Source organism: Cherax quadricarinatus, chromosome 8 (assembly GCF_038502225.1).
Source record: "Cherax quadricarinatus isolate ZL_2023a chromosome 8, ASM3850222v1, whole genome shotgun sequence".
Taxonomy (NCBI): Eukaryota; Metazoa; Arthropoda; class Malacostraca; order Decapoda; family Parastacidae; genus Cherax; species Cherax quadricarinatus.
In genome coordinates this window covers 43,717,447-43,739,209 of record NC_091299.1, presented here as the reverse complement: position 1 = coordinate 43,739,209, position 21,763 = coordinate 43,717,447, and positions in this window count along the sequence as shown.

Genomic DNA, 21,763 nt, shown 5'->3' with positions numbered 1-21,763 from the left:
CAGCGCCTCAACCTGGGAGTCTTGTTTGGCTGGAGGGGTAGCCAGCGCCTCCACCTGGGAGTCTTGTTTAGCTGGAGGGGTAGCCAGCGCCTTCACCTGGGAGTCTTGTTGGGCTGGAGGGGTAGCCAGCGCCTCCACTCCAGACCCATAGATACTGATGTAATAAAAAATTCTCTCCAACAAACAAGCAATACGACATCATTTGTATTTACGAACACACAGGGCAATTCTTTTCATCAGTGGACTCCTCGAGAAGTCATATGCGATGTTTGTGGCCTTCACAGAGACCCCACATAAAAAAAAGCTTTGACAAAGAAATAAGGACATATTCACAAATAACCCCAGCAAAGAAAACTGAAACTTATGACGACAGAAAGAACAGGCAACAAGGGAGAGGTTCGGCCTATATGTCAAGAGTCATTCATCTGCACACAGTTACCCAACACCACGAATGATGTAGCTGAAATTTTAGTAATAATGATTGAAAGCCAAAACCTAGGCATTGTGCTTATATATAAGCTACCAGGTGCAACTTCCCAACAGTTCAATGAACAGTTACTGAAAATTGACCACTGTCTGGAAAAATCTTCTATCCCCAGCCCCAAATATCTTGTTGCTTACTAGGAGTATACCTTGTGATTTCAATTTAAGACATACAAAATGGAAGAATGTAGCAAATGATGTTATAACAGAGATAATCCCTGTAGGCAACTCAGATGAAAAGTCACACATACGAGCTGCCAAATATCTGCAATAAGTTTACCCTAAGCCAGCAAATAGTGCAGCCAACAAGGCTAGAAAGCACACTTGACCTTACACCAATAATGATGACCTGGTATGAAATATAAAAGTATTAAAGACAGTTAATTTAGACCACAACCTATTCGAAGTCCAGACTTGTATGCATAGAGGTCTGGACCAACAAAATGCACGCAGTTACGAAGATGCCTTCACCAAATTCAAATCTAACAACAAGAACATAAACTGAAATCTAATAAATCATGTCCTTAATGAAACATGCTGAGAAGTTATATTAAAATAACATGGATCCAAAGCAGTCTTGGGAACTGAAGTATGCTCAAACATATTCTTCTAAGGAAAAAGAAGAGAAGATGTAAACTGGAAAGAGAGAGATATTCCCTCTTCAGATGAAGGTGAAGAATCACTGAGCTTCTCAAGGGGGCTAGACTGTCTGAAATACGGAAGGAAGCATTGACTGGGGAAGTGGAAAATATTGAACATAGGTTAAATGATTCACATAGGATCCAGGAAAGACAGGATCTAAACACAATAAATGAAAGCACAAGAAATCAAAATATTCTTTTCATATGCCTGACCAGCCGGGCTTTGGCTCGTACGTTGGATTGCGTGCAGCCAGCAGTAACAGCCTGGTTGATCAGGCTCTGATCCACCATGAGGCCTGGTCACAGACCGGGCCGCGGGGGCGTTGACCCCCGGAACTCTCTCCAGGTAAACTCCAGGCATGCCAAAAACAAGGCATTGAGCCCTTCCTCAAGCAAGATAGGACTTACACGAATGACAGCAAAGAAATGAGTGAGATACTGAAGTTTCGGTTTGGCAATCTGAATGAATTTTTCATGAGTCACAAAACTTTTTCAATATGTGCCAAATTTTTTACTTGACATGCTATTGGAATGTGAGAAAGGTAACATTTATGAAGGAATTCAGGGAAAGTGGTTGGCCAGACCCAAGTCCTGCAGGGGCAGAGATATTTGCAGTTTTGATCTGTAGTATCGGTGCACTTCTGGTAATACAATGATGATGGAAGTGTTTCTTCTTTTTCGGGTCACCCTACCTCGGTGGGAGACGGCTGATGTGTTGAAAAAAAAAAACCAAGTCCACTGGACTTCGAAAAAACCATTGACAACATGCCCACGCAATCTGCCCTAGGCCCAGACTCGTGGAACTCCGCGTTTATCAGGAACTGAAAGAAACCCTTTTTGTGTGCTTTAAGTATGGTATGGAGAGGGAGCCTGGACATGGGTGCCATCCCACAGGCAATAAAAACAACGGATATTGCCCCGCTCCATAATATTGGTAGCAAAGCAATAGCAAAAGAATTATAGACCGATAGTTACAATATCCCACATTATTAAAAATTTAAAGAGTTTTAAAAAGCATGATTGCCAGACACTTAAATTCTCAACAGTTGCACGACTCAGGGCAACATGGGTTTAAAGCAGGTCGCTCCTGCTTCTCACAACTACTGGACCACTATGACCTGATCTTGGATACACTGAGGACGAAATGAATGCAGATATAGTATACACAGACTTTGCAAAAGCCTTTGACAAGTGCGACCATGATGTAATAGCGCACAAAATGTGGGCAAAAAGTAGACAGATGGATCTTTAAATTTCTAACCAATAGAACACAGAGAGTATTGGTACACAGAATTAAGTCGGAGGCTGCCGCAGTGAAAAACTCTTTTCCACATGATACATTACTTGCCCTCATCCTTTTCCTCATCATACCTGACATTAGAAAGATGCAAACCATATCACCGTGTCTTCCTTTGCAGACGTTACTAAAATCAGCATTAGTGTCATCCATTGGGGACACGGTAAATCTTAAATCGGATATAATCCAAATTTCCAAGTGGGCCTCGGAAAACAATATGATGTTCAGTGAGGACAAATTTCAGTTACTCCGTTACGGAAAGCTTGAGGAAATAATAGCTAGAGTGGAGTAAACAACAAATTCTAAGCACACAATAGAGCGAAAAACTAATGTGAAGGACCTGGGAGTGTTAATGTCAGAGGATCTCGCCTTCAAGAATCACAACAGTGTTACTATATCTGTGAGGAAAATGATAAGATGGATAATGAGAACCTTCATAACAAGGGATACCAAGCCAATAATGATCCTTTTTAAGTCACTCGTTCTCCCTAGGCTGGAATACTTCTGTACACTAACAGCCCCATTCAAGGCAGGTGAAATTACAGATCTAAAGAATCTTAACTGCATGTATTAATTGAATCAAGCACCTTAATCACTGGGAATGTTTGAAGTCCCTTGACCTATACTCTATGGAACACAAGCGAGAAAGATGCACCACAATCGGCACCTGAAAAATTCTAGAGGGACTGGTCCCAAATTTGCATACATAAATAACTCCCTAAGAAAGCAAAAAGACTCAGTAGATGGTGTAACATACCCTAATGAAAAGTAAGTATAGGTGCCATGAGTACACTAAGAGAAAACACAATAAGTGTCCTGGGCAAGACTCGTCAACAGCCTCTCATCATATATACTGGAAATTAACAACAGAATGGTTATCTTCAAGAGGGAATTGGAGAGATACGTAAAGTCAGTGCCAGATCAGCCGGGCTGTGGTTTGCATGTTAAAAATAATAATAATGATATCTTTATTTACTACAAGTACATATACAAGGTATACAGTGGTAGCTGATATCAATGACATACTACTATATAGAAAGCCATTTGTTATGCTGAGCATTTCGGGCAAATTAGGGCAGTTTTGTCCCAGGATGCGACCCACACCAGTCGACTAACACCCAGGTACCCATTTTAAACTGATGGGTGAACAAGGACAGCAGGTGTCTTATGGAAACACGTCCCTAATGTTTTCCAGCCGTACCGGAGGAGATTCGAACTCCGGACCTCAGTGTGTGAGCTGAGTGCGCTAGCGATCGAACTACGGGACTGCCAATGGCCACCAGTAATAGCCTGGTTGATCAGTCCTTGATCCAGCGGGAGGCCTGGTCGAGGCACGGCCGCGGGAGCGCTGACCCCAGAACAACCTCCAGGTACAGTTGGTGTGGTTGTTATTGTGATAGTTGGAGTGGAGGTTGTGATAGCGCGGTTGTTGTGAAAGTCAGCGGAATGTTCTTAAGAACATAAGGAAGGAGCACTGCTGCAGGCCTACTGGCTCATTCTAGTCAGGTCTAACTCACTCCCACTCATGTACTTGTTTAACTTGTTGTCTTCTGATAACATAAACAAACTTCTGTTATATATATTCATGTTTTATTTAATGTTATACCGCAAATGTTTTTCTTCATAATTTATAGTATTATTTGTTTTATATATTTGGTTACATTATAAAGTAGGATGTTTCACAAGAACATAAGAAGGAACACTGCAGAAGGCCTACTGGCCCATGCGAGGCAAGTCCAAGTTACCTACCGGCTTATGACACTGACCCAACCTAGTCAGGTCCGGGTCACATCCACTTAAAGCAAGAGCACGGCATCAGACCTATTATCCCAGCAGCTTGGAAGAAGGCTACCATCGTACCAGTTCCAAAGCACAAGGACCCAGGCAGTATGAGACCCATATCGCTGACCAGCTGCTTAGCCAAGACTGCTGAGAGGATGGTGTTAAACCGCCTCCTGTGGAAACTTGGACCCTCTCATCATCACATATTCGGCTTCACCAAAGGGTGGGTACAGCAGAGTGCATAACCACCCTACTAAGCCAGATTACTGAGAGTAACAAAAAAACGTAGTATCGTCGTCTACCTCGACCTTGAGAAAGCATTTGAGCTAGCCAGTCCCACAGCAATTCTAGCAATACTAGCTCGGAAGGGAATCAAAGGACGCCTCCTGACCTGAATAGAGTCCTACCTTAGGGACAGGCACGCCTGTGTCAGCTTTCAGGGACACTACTATTCCTTTAAAACCCTAGAAAACGGCACGCCACAAGGAGCTGTGCTCAGTCCTACCCTGTTTAACGTCCTTATGCAGGAACTTGTGAGCCTTCCCTTTCATAGTGGTACGCAGCTACTCAGCTATGCTGATGATCTTGCACTCGTTGTGAATGGGAAAGGCAATTTGGAGCGACAGGCTCAGAAAGCTTTGGACCTCATAATGCAGTCTTGCAAGGAACTAGGCATCAAGATCTCTGCCGAGAAGTCTCTTGCAATGATGTTCAAGGGACCAGATCCTGTGAATAGATTACGTATCCAGGATATTGAACTTGAGTGGACAGGTTCCTACCTATACTTGGGAATCTACATTGATAAAAAGCTGACCTTTCAGAAACAGGCCGAGTATGTCAGATCCCGTGCTCTACCCAGACTCAACGCCATGAGAGCCATGACGAGGCACCGTGCAGGGGCGAGCAAAGAAGTACTTCGCTTGTACTATATACAAGCTGTGTGCTCTCTCAGTGACTGCGGTGCACCGGCGTTAGCTCATCTCTTTCCACAGAGCAGGCAAAGGGTGGAGGTCGTACAAAACCAGGCGATAAGAATTATGCTTGGGGTCCCCATCTTGACCAACACAGTATGTCTCAGACTTGAAGCCCGGCTTTCTTCCCTGGCTGACAGAGTAAGATACATAAACGCCTGCAAAGTAGCCACGATTCTGCACCGGCAGCAAGGTACCCCACCGAGAAGACGGATGTTGGCAACCATGATATAAGATCCAACTCTCTTCACGGACTACTCCTGGATTCGTTCGTTTTGTGCTGCTGGGCGGAAGCTATTGCCTATACAACTACTCCTTGAGAAGAGTTGTGACCTTCCTGTTGCTGGGTATCATCCACCACCTCCCTGGCACCCAGATCCAGCCGATGTTTGCGTCATGCAACTACCTACCTCTAAGCGTCTCTGCAGTCAAGACACCCTCACCAATCATGCTGAGACGAGCATGGCACTGGCAGAGGGACGCACGTGTGCAGTGTATTTCACAGATGGCTCTGTCGACCCTGACAGGAAGAGAGCAGCAGCTGGACTATACCACAATGGTCACACAAAGCTGGCGACTCCCTGACCACTGCACGATCCTTCAAGCTGAGCTGGTGGCGATTCAGCAGGCATTGTCACATGCCCTACGACATCGACTCCGACCTGTCATACATGTCGACTCCACCTCTGCAATCAATGCCCTCTCCCATCCCCAACCACAGGACAATGTTCACCTCATTACATCAATTCTGAGCATAATGACAGCCTTAGAAGCTCAGGGTAACAGATCGACATTGAACTGGATCCCCAGCCTTGCTGGCATTCAGGGAAATGAGGCAGCGGATGATGCAACCAAGGCAGCAACAGATTATCCACGTGTTGGGATTACTGTCCCCATCAGCCTACGACAGACCAAACTGGTAACCGCCAGAGCAATGAAACTTATGGAGGAGGTCCTAGGTGATACCCCATCTCAACAGTGGTACAGAGCAGCGACTCAGGGAGAACCCCCTCCAAATGATGGAAGCTGGTCCAGAGCGCAGTGTACCGCCATCCATCGGCTTCGTTTGGGCTTTCCCACAGCCAAGACGATGGTAAACAAGGCTGGTGAGGAGATGTGCCAGCACTGCCAGCACGTTGTACAGCGCCCCCTAACAAACTATCTTCTGGAGTGCGAAGTTAATGACACATTCAGCAGGCAACTAGCACTGATGTCCCCTCCCGAAGAGGACCCAGAGATGGCTGCGGCTACACTAGTGTACCATGGAGTCAACGAACCAGACAAGCTGTTGCCAGCGATAACGACATATCCTCCTCCTCGCTAGTGTCCACATACGGTGTTGTTGCTTTTGAGATGCACCAGATGAACTGACCAGAAGAGTGCTTGAGCAGCATACGTTGCAACATTGCAGAACAGTTTCTCCTTTGGGAGCAAGAGGCGGGTCATTGCAAGATTAAGACCCATGCCAGGACTCCGGTCTTGGCGAACATTATACATACAGACCTATTAACACAAGCTAGTCAGCTCCAATTCACACCCACCCACACCGATTCATGTATTTATCTAACCAATTTTTAAAAGTACACAACATCTTAGCGTCTATGACAGTACTCGGGAGTTTGTTCCACACATCCACAACTCTATTACCAAACCAGTGCTTTCCTATATCCTTCCTGAATCTGAATTTTAACAATTTTAAACCATTGCTGCGAGTCCTGTCTATGTTAGATATTTTTAGCACGCTATTTACGTTGCCTTTATTAATTCATGTTTTCCATTTATACACCTCAACCATATCCCCCCTAATTCTATGCCTTTCAAGAGAGTACAGCAATGAAGATATAGAACTTTGGGCAGGTATCAGAAAGGTACTAAGGAGAGTAATAAATGATAAAAATAATCAAGAAAACAAAGATGACCTCTTGGATAGTCTACCAAAAATATATAAAACATGGGAGCAAGAGATAGGAGTGAACCAAAAAATGCAGAATGCCCATACCACAACAGATGACTCGAAACTATCTAGTCACCCACATAGTGCTCAACCAGACCCATCCCTCAGTTATAGGACTAATACCCACAGCGCTGGTGCTGGCCCAGGCTCAGCCCCCAGTGCTGACTCAGTCTCAGCCCCCAGCCTTATTGCCAGTCCAGACTCTATCACAGCCACCACTAAAACCGTAAATATACAACCATCATTGCACAAGACCATAGCCCACAGTACAGATGTAGGGGAGGAGTCTCCTCCTTCTTCCACTACTGAGGAAAGTAGATGGAATCCAGGACGGGGTGGCCCTGGCTTGGATACTGAGGATTATAGTGCAGTCCCTGAACCTGCAGAAATTGACAGCACACCTCCCAACAATTCTGTCCAACCAAAAGTGAAATTGTGCAAATATGCTTAGGGTATTTGTAAACATGGAATATCAGGAAAAAAATGGGACATACAACTTTGAGCATCCCAAAAAATGTAGCGACCTCCTGTCTAAAGGAGTGTGTCGTTCTTCTTCCTGTGCTTTCTTACACCCAAAAATGTGTCACTCCTCGGTCCTCCAAAAGCAGTGTTACAACATCAACTGCCCTGTATACCATCTAAAAGGGACCAGGAGGCACAGACCCCACAGGACAAACAATAGTAGCTACGACAACCCAACTCCAGGTGATTTTTTAGTGGCAGGAAACGGAAAAAGAAAATGAAAGGAAATAAAAATAGTCCACCACCTTGGAGTCTTGTTGGACTGGAGGCGCAGCCAGTGGCCACCCATGGCCCTCCAGAATTACAACTACTGATGCCAATAACAAAATCTCCCCAACAAACACAGAATACAACTTTGTTCATATTTGCTAATATACAGGGCCTTAAGCCATCCACCAACAACAAAATACCTTTTATCAGTGAACTTCTAGAGGAGTCTAATGCAATGTTTGTAGCCTTCACAGAGACCCACACAAAAGATCACTTTGACAGTGAAATATGGAGAAGTGGGTACAACCTTTTTAGGTGCGACAGAAAGAACAGGCAACAAGGGGGGGGTTGGCCTGCATGTCAAAGAGTCGCTCATCTGCACAGTTACTGAGCACCACAAATGATGTAGTTGAAGTTCTATCAATAAAGATCGAGAACCAAAACCTAGTCATTGTGGTTGTATACAAGCCACCAGATGCAACCTCACAACAATTCAAGGAACAGTTACTGAAAATTGATTACTGTTTGGAAAACCTTCCAGCTCCATCCCCAAACATCTTACTGCTTGGTGATTTCAACCTAAGGCATACAAAATAGAAGAATGTAGCAAATAATGTTATAGCTGAAACAATCCCCGGAGGTAGCGCAGATGAAAGGTCACACACACATGAGCTACTAAGTCTCTGCGAAAAACACACCTTAAGCCAGCAGATAGTGGAGCCAACAAGACTAGAAAACACAATTTGCCCTTATCTTCACAAATAATGAGGACCTGGTACCTGATCACAATCTAATCGAAGTCCAGACGTACATGCATAGGGGTCCTGATCAGCAAAATGCATGTACCTGTGAAGGTGTCTTCACAAAATACAACTTCAACAACAAGAACATCAACTGGGACCAGGTAAACCAAGTCCTAAATGAAACATGTTGGGAAGATATCTTAAATAACATGAATCCAAACCAGTGCCTTGAAAGGATCAACTTCCTGGTAGCTGAAGTATGTTCTAGGCATATTCCCCTAAGAAAGAAGAAGAGCAGGAGTAAACTGGAGAGAGAAAGACGCTCCCTTTACAGAAGACGACGAAGAATCACTGAGCTCCTCAAGAGTGCTCGAATATCTGATACACGAAAGGAGGCGCTGACCAGGGAAGTGGAAACTATCGAACTTAAGTTAAAGGACTCTTACAGGAACCAGGAGAGACAGAAGGAGCTTGAAGCTATTAGTGAAATTGAAAGGCATTCGAAATATTTCTTTTCATATGCCAAAAACAAGGCAAATATCACATTTAGTATCGGGCCCTTACTCAGACAGGATGGGACTTACACAGATGACAACAAGGAAATGAGTGAAATACTGAAATCCCAGTATGACTCTGTGTTTAGTGAGCCACTAATCAGTCTGAGGATCGACGACCCAAATAATTTCTTCATGAATGAGCCTCAAAACTCCATAAATGTATGCCAGTTTTCCGACATTACTCTAACTCCGATAGACTTTGAAAAAAGCCATTGACAACATACCCATGCACTCAGCTCCAGGCCCAGACTCGTGGAACTCTGTGTTCATTAAGAACTGAAAGAAACCCTCTCACGTGCCCTAAGCACACTATGGAGAAGGAGCTTGGACATGGGTGAAATTCCAGTCACTTAAAACAACAGATATAGCCCCACTCCATAAAGGTGGCAGCAAAGCATTAGCTAAGAACTATAGACCAATAGCTCTGACGTTCCACATCATAAAATCTTCCAAAGAGTGCTAAGAAGCAGGATTGCAAACCACCTGGATTCCCAAAAACTGCACAATCCAGGGCAACATGGGTTCAGGGCAGGTCGCTCCTGCCTCTCACAACTACTGGATCACTATGATATTGTCTTGGATGCACTGGAAGAAAATCAGAATGCAGTTGTAATAAACACAGACTTTGCAAAAGCGTTTGACAAATGCGATCATGGCGTAATAACGCACAAAATACGTGGTAAAGGAATAACTGGCAAAGTGGGTAGATTGATCTTCAACTTCCTAACCAATCGAACACAAAGAGTAGTGGTCAACAGAGTTAAATCGGAGGCTGCCATAGTGAAGAGCTCTGTTCCACAAGGCACAGTACTCGCCCCTATCTTATTCCTCATCCTCATATCAGACATAGACAGAGATATAATCCACAGCACCGTATCATCCTTTGCAGATGATACTAGGATCTGCGTGAGGCTGTCATCTGCTGAGGACACGGTTAACCTCCAAGAAGATATAAACAAAGTGGGCAACGAAAAACAATATGATGTTCAATGAGGACAAATTCCAACTTACTCCTTCTTGCCTCACTAAGGCATTAACTCAAGCGTGTAGCAGACAGTATGTCTCAGACTGGTCCTATGTTTGCTGATCTTGTGTATACCGGTCCCAGAACTGATCTAGATTCTTAAAGAATATCTAGATTAGGCCTACACCAAACCAAAAGAACGTCCAGGAAGACACGTTCACTTCCCTACTCCTATGAACTCAGGTCTATATTCAGAAGAACAGCTTGATAGAGGCACAGAGGAAGTTTAATGAAGAATTCAAAAGAGAATCTGTTGGCAAAGAACAGATTGCTAATTCAGACACAACGAAGCAAGTATTTAACATCCAAAAAAGCACGTCAATGGGTCCCAAATTGATTGAGAGTGACTTGGATATACACTTTGATGTATTCAAGGACCAGTCATGCAGTGAATTGGCCAAGCCAACACTGGTTGCCTCTGTACAGGTAAACACAGATTTGTACAGCAACACTACCACTTGATCAATATTCAGATTATAAAACTGCTAAGGAGATCATACTTGAAACTTATAATTTGTTACTAGTGAGCTATCAACACATTTCGTAGCATGCAACGAAAGCCAGGACGGAGCTGTGTAGAGTTGACCCGTGAAAAGAAGACAGAGCTTGAGAGATGATTACAGCCACCAGTACACACTCATTTAAGATGCTGTTTCCGTTGATACTGTATGAACCTTACGTGCGGCCACCAGTAACAGCCTGGTTGATCAGTCCCTGATCCACCACGAGGCCTGGTCTCAGACCGGGCCGCGGGGGCGTTGACCCTCGAAATCTTCTCCAGGTATACTCCAGGTATAATTGTTTTACAGCAGACATATAGGAATATCTCACTAATCATACAAAGTCAGATATTCTAGAGACAGCAGTTTTAGCTAACGATTAAAAAAATAACTAACAAAATTGTGGGGTCTACAGCACACAAAGCCAAAGGTAAAAAAAAAAAAAGCTGGTAAATATAATATTGGCCAGGATAGCGTCCTGACACGGGTCTCCATCAACGGCCCGGCTAAAACTCTCCCTCACAAAACTCACATATCAATAAAGCAAATTCTACACAGCCAACTGGACGTCACACCTCTCAACTTGTCTCAGGAAGAAGACTGAAGTCTAGTAAAAAAGAGCGAAACGTTAAAAATGCACGTATTATACAAGAAGACGGTCACATGAGAGAAATATTAGCACATACTAGAGACAGTTACGAGACACGATTGTCTGACACACCTACTCAGACCATCCATTCCAGTTCCTTACAAGAAGGATACATGAGTTTTGTCGATTTGCCAATTTCTGCGACTTCACTGTTTATCTCATGTAAGGCTGACATTCATCCCAGATGACTAGATTCAGAGAAGTTGTCTGATGTTAAAATTCGCTCAGCAATGAGGCTTTACCTGTCTAGAGGAAAGATTCATTTAAACGAAACAGAATTAACAAATGCAGTTACCTTTCTAGACACAGGGAGCTATGTCACCTTGTTGAGAGAAGATATCTCATAACACCTATACTAAGATAAGTGCCCTTTTATAAGCTTATGGATTAGCTGTGATTAAAGTGCCACCACTCCAGAGAGTTTACATGCAAACAACCTACAATACAGGTTTATCTCAGAAATGTCATGCGCTTTTCCTGCCAAAGAAACCGGTTTGTTGATGGGTAATGACGTACTGCAATCTTGCATCTGTACAAAAACCACACGCGATTGAAAACGCTTGATGAGTGAGACTTAGGCGACATAAGGTTACAGAAAAAATCTTACTTGGCCTCCTCGTAATGCAGTCACTGGAGCTATGTCAAAAGTTAAGCAAACATCTTTGCCACCTGCCGAGTTAGTTGATAATGATGAATTGGGTTTGAATATGATCTTTACTGGCGTTATGCACCCTTCATCCTTAGCATTTGCTTCTCCTAAACGTGAGCCTAGTCAGGACAAGTTGAAATGTCAAGTTTCCCTTACGAGGACTTGATCAAGGATCAGTTTGTTGATCAGTCTCTAGAAAGACAAAGAGACGAGAAAGAAGCAAAGGCTCTTAATGATTGTAGTGGTGCACTGAGGGAGAAATGTACTACCAAATCCATAGCAGACAGAATTGCCACCGCGATGAAGTAACGTCAGTGTTACTAGAAACATTTAGTGAGCAGGCTATTGAATTTGCTAACAGCAGTCAGTAGGAAGACATTTGGGTGTTAAGAAAACACTCGGCAAACTTGCTAAACATTTCATGTCGCCTAAAACGAAGGAAACTGTCTCTGATCATGTGCAGCAATGCCATATCTGGCAGAAGATCAGCAAGCATGTCCATACTCCGCCACCACCAGCCCCGCCGATTCCTATCCCAGCTGTGGATGAACCTTTTTCACCTCTAATTATAGGCTGTTGGTCCTCTACCTGGAACTAAGTTTTGAAACCAATACCTATTTAATCTTATGGATACAACGACACACTATCCCAAAGCAATTCCTGTGAGAAAGAATAATTCCCGTATTATTGATATTTTTCTCACAGGTTGGTCTACCACGAGAGATTCAGTCGGATGTGGGATTCAACTTCACCTCCAAAATTTGTCATGAGGCTTTATCCCACCTAGGAATTACATCTGTGCTTTCAGCAAGTTATCACCCACAAACTGAAGGTGTTTGAAAGAGATTTCATCAGACGTTGCTGTATAGCCCTTGTGGCTTAGCGCTTCTTTTTGATTATAATAATAATAATTCATCAGACGTTGAAGTCAATAATAAGGACTTTCTGTGAACACTTTCCTAGAGACTGGGATGAAGGGATACCTTTATTTCTATTCGCTATTAGAAAAAGAGGGCGAAAAGAGCCTTAGTTTTAGCTCTTTCAGGCTGATATACGGCCATTAGGTTCGTGGAATGAGTAATTCATTTTTGAGCACCTCACGGTCAAAATGCAACAACACTTAATAACCGCTAGAGAACTAGCAGCAAAAAACTTGGTTGCTGGTCAAGCCAGGATGAAGGAGCAGTATGATAAGTAGACTGTCCCGCGTTCTTTCACAGCAGGTGATAAGGTGATGCCTCAGGAAAATAGTACCAGGTAATGCTTTACAAGCTCGGGATGATGGTCCCCTAGAAGTAGTCAGAAAGCTGAGTGACGCAAATTGATTAGTATTTACACCTGGGAAAAAGAAACTTGAATATATTTACCACGTTAATCAACTCAAGACATACTACTTTTTTTTTTTTATTCGCCGGTACTCTCCCGGCCCGGGTCTTTTCCAAGTAGTGGTGACCCGGCCTTGGCTCCCTATCTCGGGAGTGTCTCCAGACCTAAGTGTCCCATGGGAGGAGGTACAAATACCCCCTCATCTTTGGGACCACCTGTCCCCAGGCCTAGCCACATTCCCCGCCCTCACGGGGCTCGTAGGGAGAAGCTAGGCCTCTGGTCTGTCATCTTCCCCGCCCTAAAGGGGCTCGTGGGGATGGCAGTCTTATGAGCTGCAGATGGTAGCAAGCTCGGCTAGACATACTACTCTAAACCTGTTCCTGCTACGGCTGTACTTCCTATGCCAGAGGAAGACCACATTAGTATGCCTGGTGTCTCTTGGGATATATGTAGAAGTACGTTTGGAAAATTCTGTGACACTGCAATTACTTAATAAATTTCTAGGCGACCTTGATACAGATAACATAAAACAGATGAAGCTTGAATATTTAGTTAGTGCAGCAATATTTGTAGACAATATTTGTAGACAATATTTGTAGACAATATTTGTAGACAATATACTCTAGGAGTTACCTGGAGGTTACCTGGAGGTTATTCCGGGGATCAACGCCCCCGCGGCCCGGTCCATGACCAGGCCTCCCGATGGATCAGGGCCTGATCAACTAGGCTGTTACTGCTGGCCGCACGCAGTCCGACGTACGAGCCACAGCCCAGCTGATCCGGCACTGACTTTAGGTATCTGTCCAGCTCTCTCTTGAAGGCAGCCAGGGGTTTATTGGCAATTCCCCTAATGCTTGATGGGAGGCTGTTGAACAGTTTTGGGCCCCGAACACTGTACATGAAGATGGACAAAATATATCTCTTACTAAACGTAAAGCACTAATTAAAAAAAAAAATTGACTTTTTTCTATCACATGGGTTGGCAGAGAGCAGTAAAAGTCCTTGGGCTTCTCCATGTATAATAGTTTCCAAACCTGATGGCACTTTTGTAAGGTGAAAGCAGTTAGTTACAGTACCAGATGGACACCCATACCCACATATAGATGAGCATATTGATCGTGTATGGAGAGTTTTGTATGTCAGTCTCTTGTACCTTTTATGAGGATATTATCAGGTCCCGCTTACCGAGTACACTCTGCCTTCACTCTTCAGCATGGACTGTTCAACTATTTCGTCACTCCATTTGGGATGTGCAATGAAGTCTCCAGAGACTTGTGCACGATTAGACATACGATGTAGAACGTGTTGAAGCGGATCTGGATGACCTGGTGCTAGTGGTTTATAGTGATGAATGGAAAGAGCACCTGTCGTGCCTCCGAACACTGAGAGATTTGCACACTACATGTAACTGCAAGTTTTGGACTTGCCAAGATAAGTGTCTTGGTTTTTGCATTAGTCAAGGAGAGGTTGCTCCTGTGAAAGCTCAAGTTCTTGTCATTTCTAAATTTCCTGTTCCTCAATATAGAAATGAAGTCCAAAGGTGTCTTAGAATGGTAGGTTATTGAGATAAATAGTATAAAATACCGTCACGATGGAAAAAAATAGACGCAAATGCAGTACAGTGCCATCCTTTGTTGACTACTTTTCGCCCACACAATGGCCTTTGTCAAATCACAAACAGATCTACCGATGAATTTGGAGATTTGTTTTCGGCTTTATAAAGTGTGTGGGCGAAACGTAATCAATAAAAGATTGCATTATACTACATTTGTATCTATTTTTTGTCAGAACTTTCTCACACTGCTGCTTCTTCCACTGAGTTTACAAGTAGCAAGGTGTATTTTCAGTGGATTCCTGATTGTGATGTTGCTTTCTCTAGGTTGAAGCTTTTACTTTCCCCGGCTGCTGTTCCTATAAAGCCTAACTTCAACCTTCCATTTCTTGAGTAACTATGCCATTCGGGATCTTCTTTTGCAGAAATCGTCAGCCAGTGACACACTCCATCTTATATGTTACTTCTCATCTAACCTTAAATATCGTCAGAGAAGCTACGCTAAGAGTGAGAAAAAGGCGCATTATCTCCGGTGGCGTAGAGCAATTTGACATACTCGGGCATTTCTTCATTTAAAATAAAAGATATTTATAAACTACAATACCGCTCACCTTCATCAAATGATCATATCGAAAAATGATAGGATAATGAGATGGTTTTTTTTATATCCAGCCTTTTATGATTAGTATTCACCATATAAGTGGTGCACGTAACGTAACTACCGATGCTCTCTTGCGTCTTTGAGTTGTAAATATTAACTTAAAAGGTTGATGCCCAATACAGATTGTTAATCACATTAAATACAATGGTGTAACTTTTACACTGAACCCATTCATCACCAACCTTATGTACATATTTAACTCCGTTAATAACAGTTTCTTTATATACGAATCAGCAGTGGTGATTCATGTTAAATTGGCATGCAGCTGACTGAGACATGCTGAGTGGAATGGTTAGTCTGAGGAAGTGTTGTATTTGGTGGTGTTTCACACTCGTGTAGTAGCCACTCTCACCGGTCCCATACTACACACCTCACTCCTCTGGCAGGCACTCCAGACTCTATATTCCACCATCACTATACACTTATTGTGCTAGAGTGGAATGGTATCCGTCTCCAGTATATCTGTTCCCAGCCAATCAGCCACCGTAGATTGCAAGCTACTTATGCAGCTTTCACTAGTGTCTTGGATCCACAGAAATCACTTCCGGCACCTGCTTATCAGGAAATGTGTCACATGCCGTGTTACATAGTGAATACATACTATCTACGGAAAAGTTAGTCTGTGGCATGACAACTACAGTGATACAGACACTAATTATTATGTATTTTCTGGTGTTCAGGCATATTTGTGATGCCTGGGTCAAACTTTTACTGAGACATAGTATTAACATAAGGTTACAGAGTTGAAGTTTGTTGACTCACCAAATCGTAATGACACGATTGCATATAAACCCTACCACGGGCGGGGCTTGAACCCCGTCGGGGATATATCGCGTCGGTCTGGAGTTTTATGACTCTGATCGCGGGTTCTATCTCCTCCCATGGTATGGTTTGAAGTTTGTTGATTGTACTACCAGGTGCGAGTGTTTGTCATGGGGTGGGGTGTTGTGCCTTTTGATAATATAGACACAATTCTGTTATATATGTATTTTTAATGTTTTATCACAAATGTTTTTTCATTAGTGGTTAAAACAAAGATCTCGTGCTTTATAGTATTATTTGTTTTATATATTTAGTTACATTATTAGGTAGGATGTTCACACACTACACTTTCTGAGCCGGCAGATTCAAGGTTCTCAATGGTTGTCCCGTTCAGTTACACGCTTGTTAGATTGTCTGCCAATTGTGGTACATTCTGGGATGCGTCAGTCTCAGAGTCAACTTTACTTCGCACCGGCAACTGCATAAGCTCTCTGTCTAGTCTTACAGGAGGCAAGATGTCTGCTCTCTCTCTCTCTCTCTCTCTCTCTCTCCAGACAGTCTGCGACAACTCTGTTCTTCTCTGCTCTTATGATGTAGACTCCTTTTGGGACAGAGTATGATCTCATTGGTGATCTGAGTCATACTTCTTGTTATAGTGTGGTAGCACACTAAATGTATGATAGAGGAATAACAGGAAAAGTTGGTAAATTGATCTATAAATTCCTAACAAATAGAACACTGAGAGTAATAGTGAACGCAGTAAAGTCAGAGGAGGTTACAGTGAGAAGCTCTGTTCCATAAGGCACAGTACTCGCCTCTATCCTTTTCCTAATCCTCATATCTGACATAGACAGAGATGCAAGCCACAGCACCGTGTCATCCTTTGCTGATGATTCCAGAATTTGCAAGGCAGTGTCATCCATCGAGGACGCTGCAATTCTCCAAGTGGACATAAACCAAGTCTTTAAATGGGCGTCAGAAAACAATATGAAGTTCAATGAAGACAAATTTCACTTACGCCGCTATGGAAAACTCGAGGAAATAAAAAGTGTATCGGATTATAAAGCAAATTCCAACCACAAAATAGAACGAAAAGCTAATGTGAAGGACCTGGAAGAGAATCTCACTTTCAAAGATCACAACAGTATATCTACCACATCTGCCAGGAAAATGATAGGATGGATAATGAGAACATTCAAAAACCAGGGATGCCAAGCCAATGATGATTCTCTTCAAATCGCTTGTTTTCTCTAGGCTGGAATACTGCTGTACACTAACGGCTTCTTTCAAGGTATGCGAAATTGCAGGCCTGGAGAATATACAGAGAACTTTCACCGCACATATAAGCACTATGAAGCACCTGCACTACTGGGAATGGTTGAAATCCCTTGATCTGTTCTCCTTGGAACGCAGACGAAAATGATACATGATAATATACACTTGGAAAATCCTAGAGGGACTAGGATTTTCCAAGTGTATATTATCACGGAAATCACTCACCACGAAAGCAAAAGACTCGGCAGGCGGTGCAACATCTCCCCCCAATGAAAATCAGGGGCGCCATGAGTACGCTAAGAGACAACACCAAGACTGTTCGACTGCCTCCCAGCGTACAAAAGGGGTAATACCAATAGACCCCTGGCTGTCTTCAAGAAGGCGCTGGACAGACATCTAAAGTCAGTACCTGACCAACCAGGCTGTGATTCCGGAATACCCTCCAGGTATTCCTCAGGTGCCCTTTGATAAACTGTTCTCACAAACTAATTTAGAATTAGTGATTTTTGACATTACGTGGCTGTGTCGTAAGACTTAAGATGATACAGATACAAAACATAACTCTTCATCTAACTTGCTGAGATTGGCGTCTAAACACTGTCGTAGTTGGTGTCTGGAAGTTGTACCTTTTATGGAGGACATACTGACTGTCATCAGTTAGGTCGATTTTTGTCTCTCTCTTCCTTGCCAATTGTTGTGCTACTTTGTGTATATTGCTGACTGGTGAACCGATCGCTACTTCGTTCAAGCAAGCTGTGCTTACTGCCGCTTTAATGTCAAGTTAGTTCAGTTAGGGATTATTTGGTTTTGTCATTAGCATTTTCTGCTGATTGTGCCGCACATATTACATATTCAAGTACCTTAAGTATTCTTCTATATGGTAATGTGAGAGATGGTGCAGTTAATAACTACTAGTACTTAAAGTGCTTGATACATAACAAGTATTGCACCCAGGGGTACAGTTAAACCTAATGTACGGTTACACAATTATATAAGCTAAGTTTATATGCATCTCTCTCTCTCTCAATATATATATATATATATATATATATATATATATATATATATATATATATATATATATATATATATATATATATATATATATATATATATTCAACAAGTCGGCCGTCTCCCACCCAGGCAGGGTGACCCAAAGAGAAAGAAAATCCCCAAAAAGAAAATACTTTCATCATCATTCAACACTTTCACCTCACTCACACATAATCACTGTTTTTGCAGAGGTGCTCAGAATACAACAGCTTAGAAGTATATACGTATAAAAATACACAATATATCCCTCCAAACTGCCAATATCCCAAACTCCTCCTATATATATATGTGTGTGTGTGTGTGTGTGTGTACGCAGTCGCAGAAAAGCGATCTTAATGGAAGACAAGCCACGGGGGATGGGGGGGGGGGTGTTGGAAATCTTTAGCTCAAGTACCTTCAGACTTCTCAGTGCATCATCAGGAGCTATGCAATGTTGCAAGAACAGCAACTTAAGAAATGAGGGGAAGTTTTGTCAGAGTAGCGCAGCGCTGGGTGACACCACCTCAAGCGTCTGTCAGAATGTGAGAGGCACCGGTCCGCTTGTCACCCACCCACCACCCTCCCCCACCCACCACCCTCCCCCGCCCCACCTCAAATGGGGTAGACGAGGGTCTCCGGGTTTACGGAAACCGGAAAATAGGAAAATAGGTGATATAATAGCCAGCCATAAGCCTTTTCCTAGTTGCTGAGAACGAGTCATGTGACAAAAGAGAGTACGTTGCATTAGTGGATAATATACATACGGAATACTATTTTTCTGTGTAACTTTGGAATTAATAAAAGTAAAGAAATGAATGCACTCTTTTGTCATTTTAAAAGTAGTACGTCTCTGGTTCTAGAATGTTCCAAGAAATACTCGGAAGTATCCCTTCATATATTCCTAAATCCTGCCTACCAATATTTTCAGTATCCATTATGTCTCTATTATTTGTGAATTTTATGTAACATTCTGATAATGTTCTTAAAATATTCCAATTTTCGAATATACTTTAACACCACTAACAGCCTAACTTTATTATCCACTGGGCTAGTTGCAACCACCATGGTGCAATCAGTTATGTGTACCTATGTACGCCTGTACCTAGTATGGTTTATGACCTCTACGGAAACAAGTCACTCTATTTGCCTCCCTCGGGCCATCCTAGGTGAACCACACACGTGCCGCCATGTATGACAGCTTATGCAACTGCATCCATGCACATCCCTACCTGAATAAACCCACCTGCCTACTTACTATTAATGTTTATATATTATATAGATCATATCATCACTGATTGCAACCGCTTAACCCTGTGTAACTGTAAACGTACGATACTGTAGCAACTAAACGGGTTATATAATATGCCACCATTCACGACGGACGTAACATGATGTTCGGTGTGCAAAACACTGATCGAATGTCAACATAGCATTAAGAGATCCCATGGCATAATGAGCAGTCCTGTGATTTTGTGTAACATTTTTGTTTAAGGTTGTGCACAATGGACTCCATTAAATAGCTATCGAGCTTGTACGACCCATAATTTGAGTTATATCCAGCATTCCTATCATGTTTCAAGAGAGGATTCAGTTATATTTCTTTCCCTGATGAAACTGTTGGGTACAATGATCTGGGCAACAGCCCACCCCGGTGGGTGATTACAAGAACTGACATGGTTAAACACAGCATTCGACTCCTGGCCTGTCCTAACTGAGTACTGGTATTTGGATAATCTAGTTTCCAGAGGTTTACCTGTTTGACCAATGTATGAGAGTGGGCAAAGAGTACATCGAACCTTGTAAACACCACCCACGTTATTAGAAGGCGTGTTTTTAATCAACCTATGTTTCACTGTCTCAGTATTTTTGAAAGCAAGGTTTATATTGAACTTTTTTTAGTGCCTCATGCAGGCAGACCAAATTCTCATTGTAGGGTAAAACCAATACATTTTTCCCGGCAGACACTTCCTTAGGTTCAGTCCTGTAGAAAGTTTTCCTAGCTGACAACGGTGCCTGCTCGACAATATCACTAGGATATCTCAGTTTTTTGGCTTTTAAACTGACAGAATGCATTAATTTCGTTTTTTAATTAGGTTACACAGAATAGCAGCATTCCGTACGTGTATTATCCACTAATACAACGTGTTCTCTTATGTCACATGAGTTGTTCTCAGCAACTAGAAAAAGCTTAGGGATGGCTATTATATTTCATATTTTCTATTTTTCGGTTTCTATTAACTCGAAGGCCCTCGTCTACCCAATATTGGGTGGGGGGGGGGAGGGTGGTGGGGGGGTGGCAACCGGACCGGTGCCTCTCACATTCTGACAGACGCTTGAGGTGGTGTCACCCAGCGCTGCGCTACACTGACAAAACTTCCCCTAATTTCTTCAGTTGCTGCTCTTGCAACATTTCATGGCTCCTGATGATGTACTGAGAAGCATGAACAATACTTGAACCAAAGACTTCCACCCCTCGTGTGCAGGAAACTATGACTCCAGTTTAGGTTAATTTCAACGTATGCATTTTTTCCCTTAGTAATCTTTATATAGATTATCAAAGTTCTCAGACTTCTAGTAGCCAGTATTCTAGTATTTCTTCTCTTATTTTTCTACTTTTTATGGAAACCCTATAAAAGTGGTTCACACATAGTAAATTATCCTACTCCAGTGAGTCTCCAGTGGTCTGGTGGCTAAAGCTCCCGCTTCACACACGGAGGGCCCGGGTTCGATTCCCGGCGGGTGGAAATTCCGACACGTTTCCTTACAACTATTGTCCTGTTCACCTAGCAGCAAATAGGTACCTGGGTGTTAGTCGACTGGTGTGGGTCGCATCCTGGGGGACAAGATTAAGGACCCCAAATGAAATAAGTTAGACAGTCCTCGATGACGCACTGACTTTCTTGGGTTATCCTGGGTGGCTAACCCTCCGGGGTTAAAAATCCGAACGAAATCTTATCTTATCTTATCTTAACACAGGCAGATACGTAACAAGCTAGAAAGAGGCTAGATGCTAGAGGAGTCTTAATAGGTTGATCTAGTACTGCATGGTCAATAATTAAGTTATAGTTATCGTATTGTAACAATGGTTGTTGGTGGTAATAATAAGAGTGGTTATTATAATGTAAATAGTTGTTATGGAGGATGTTGAGGTTGTCTCTATAGTGGGGCATATG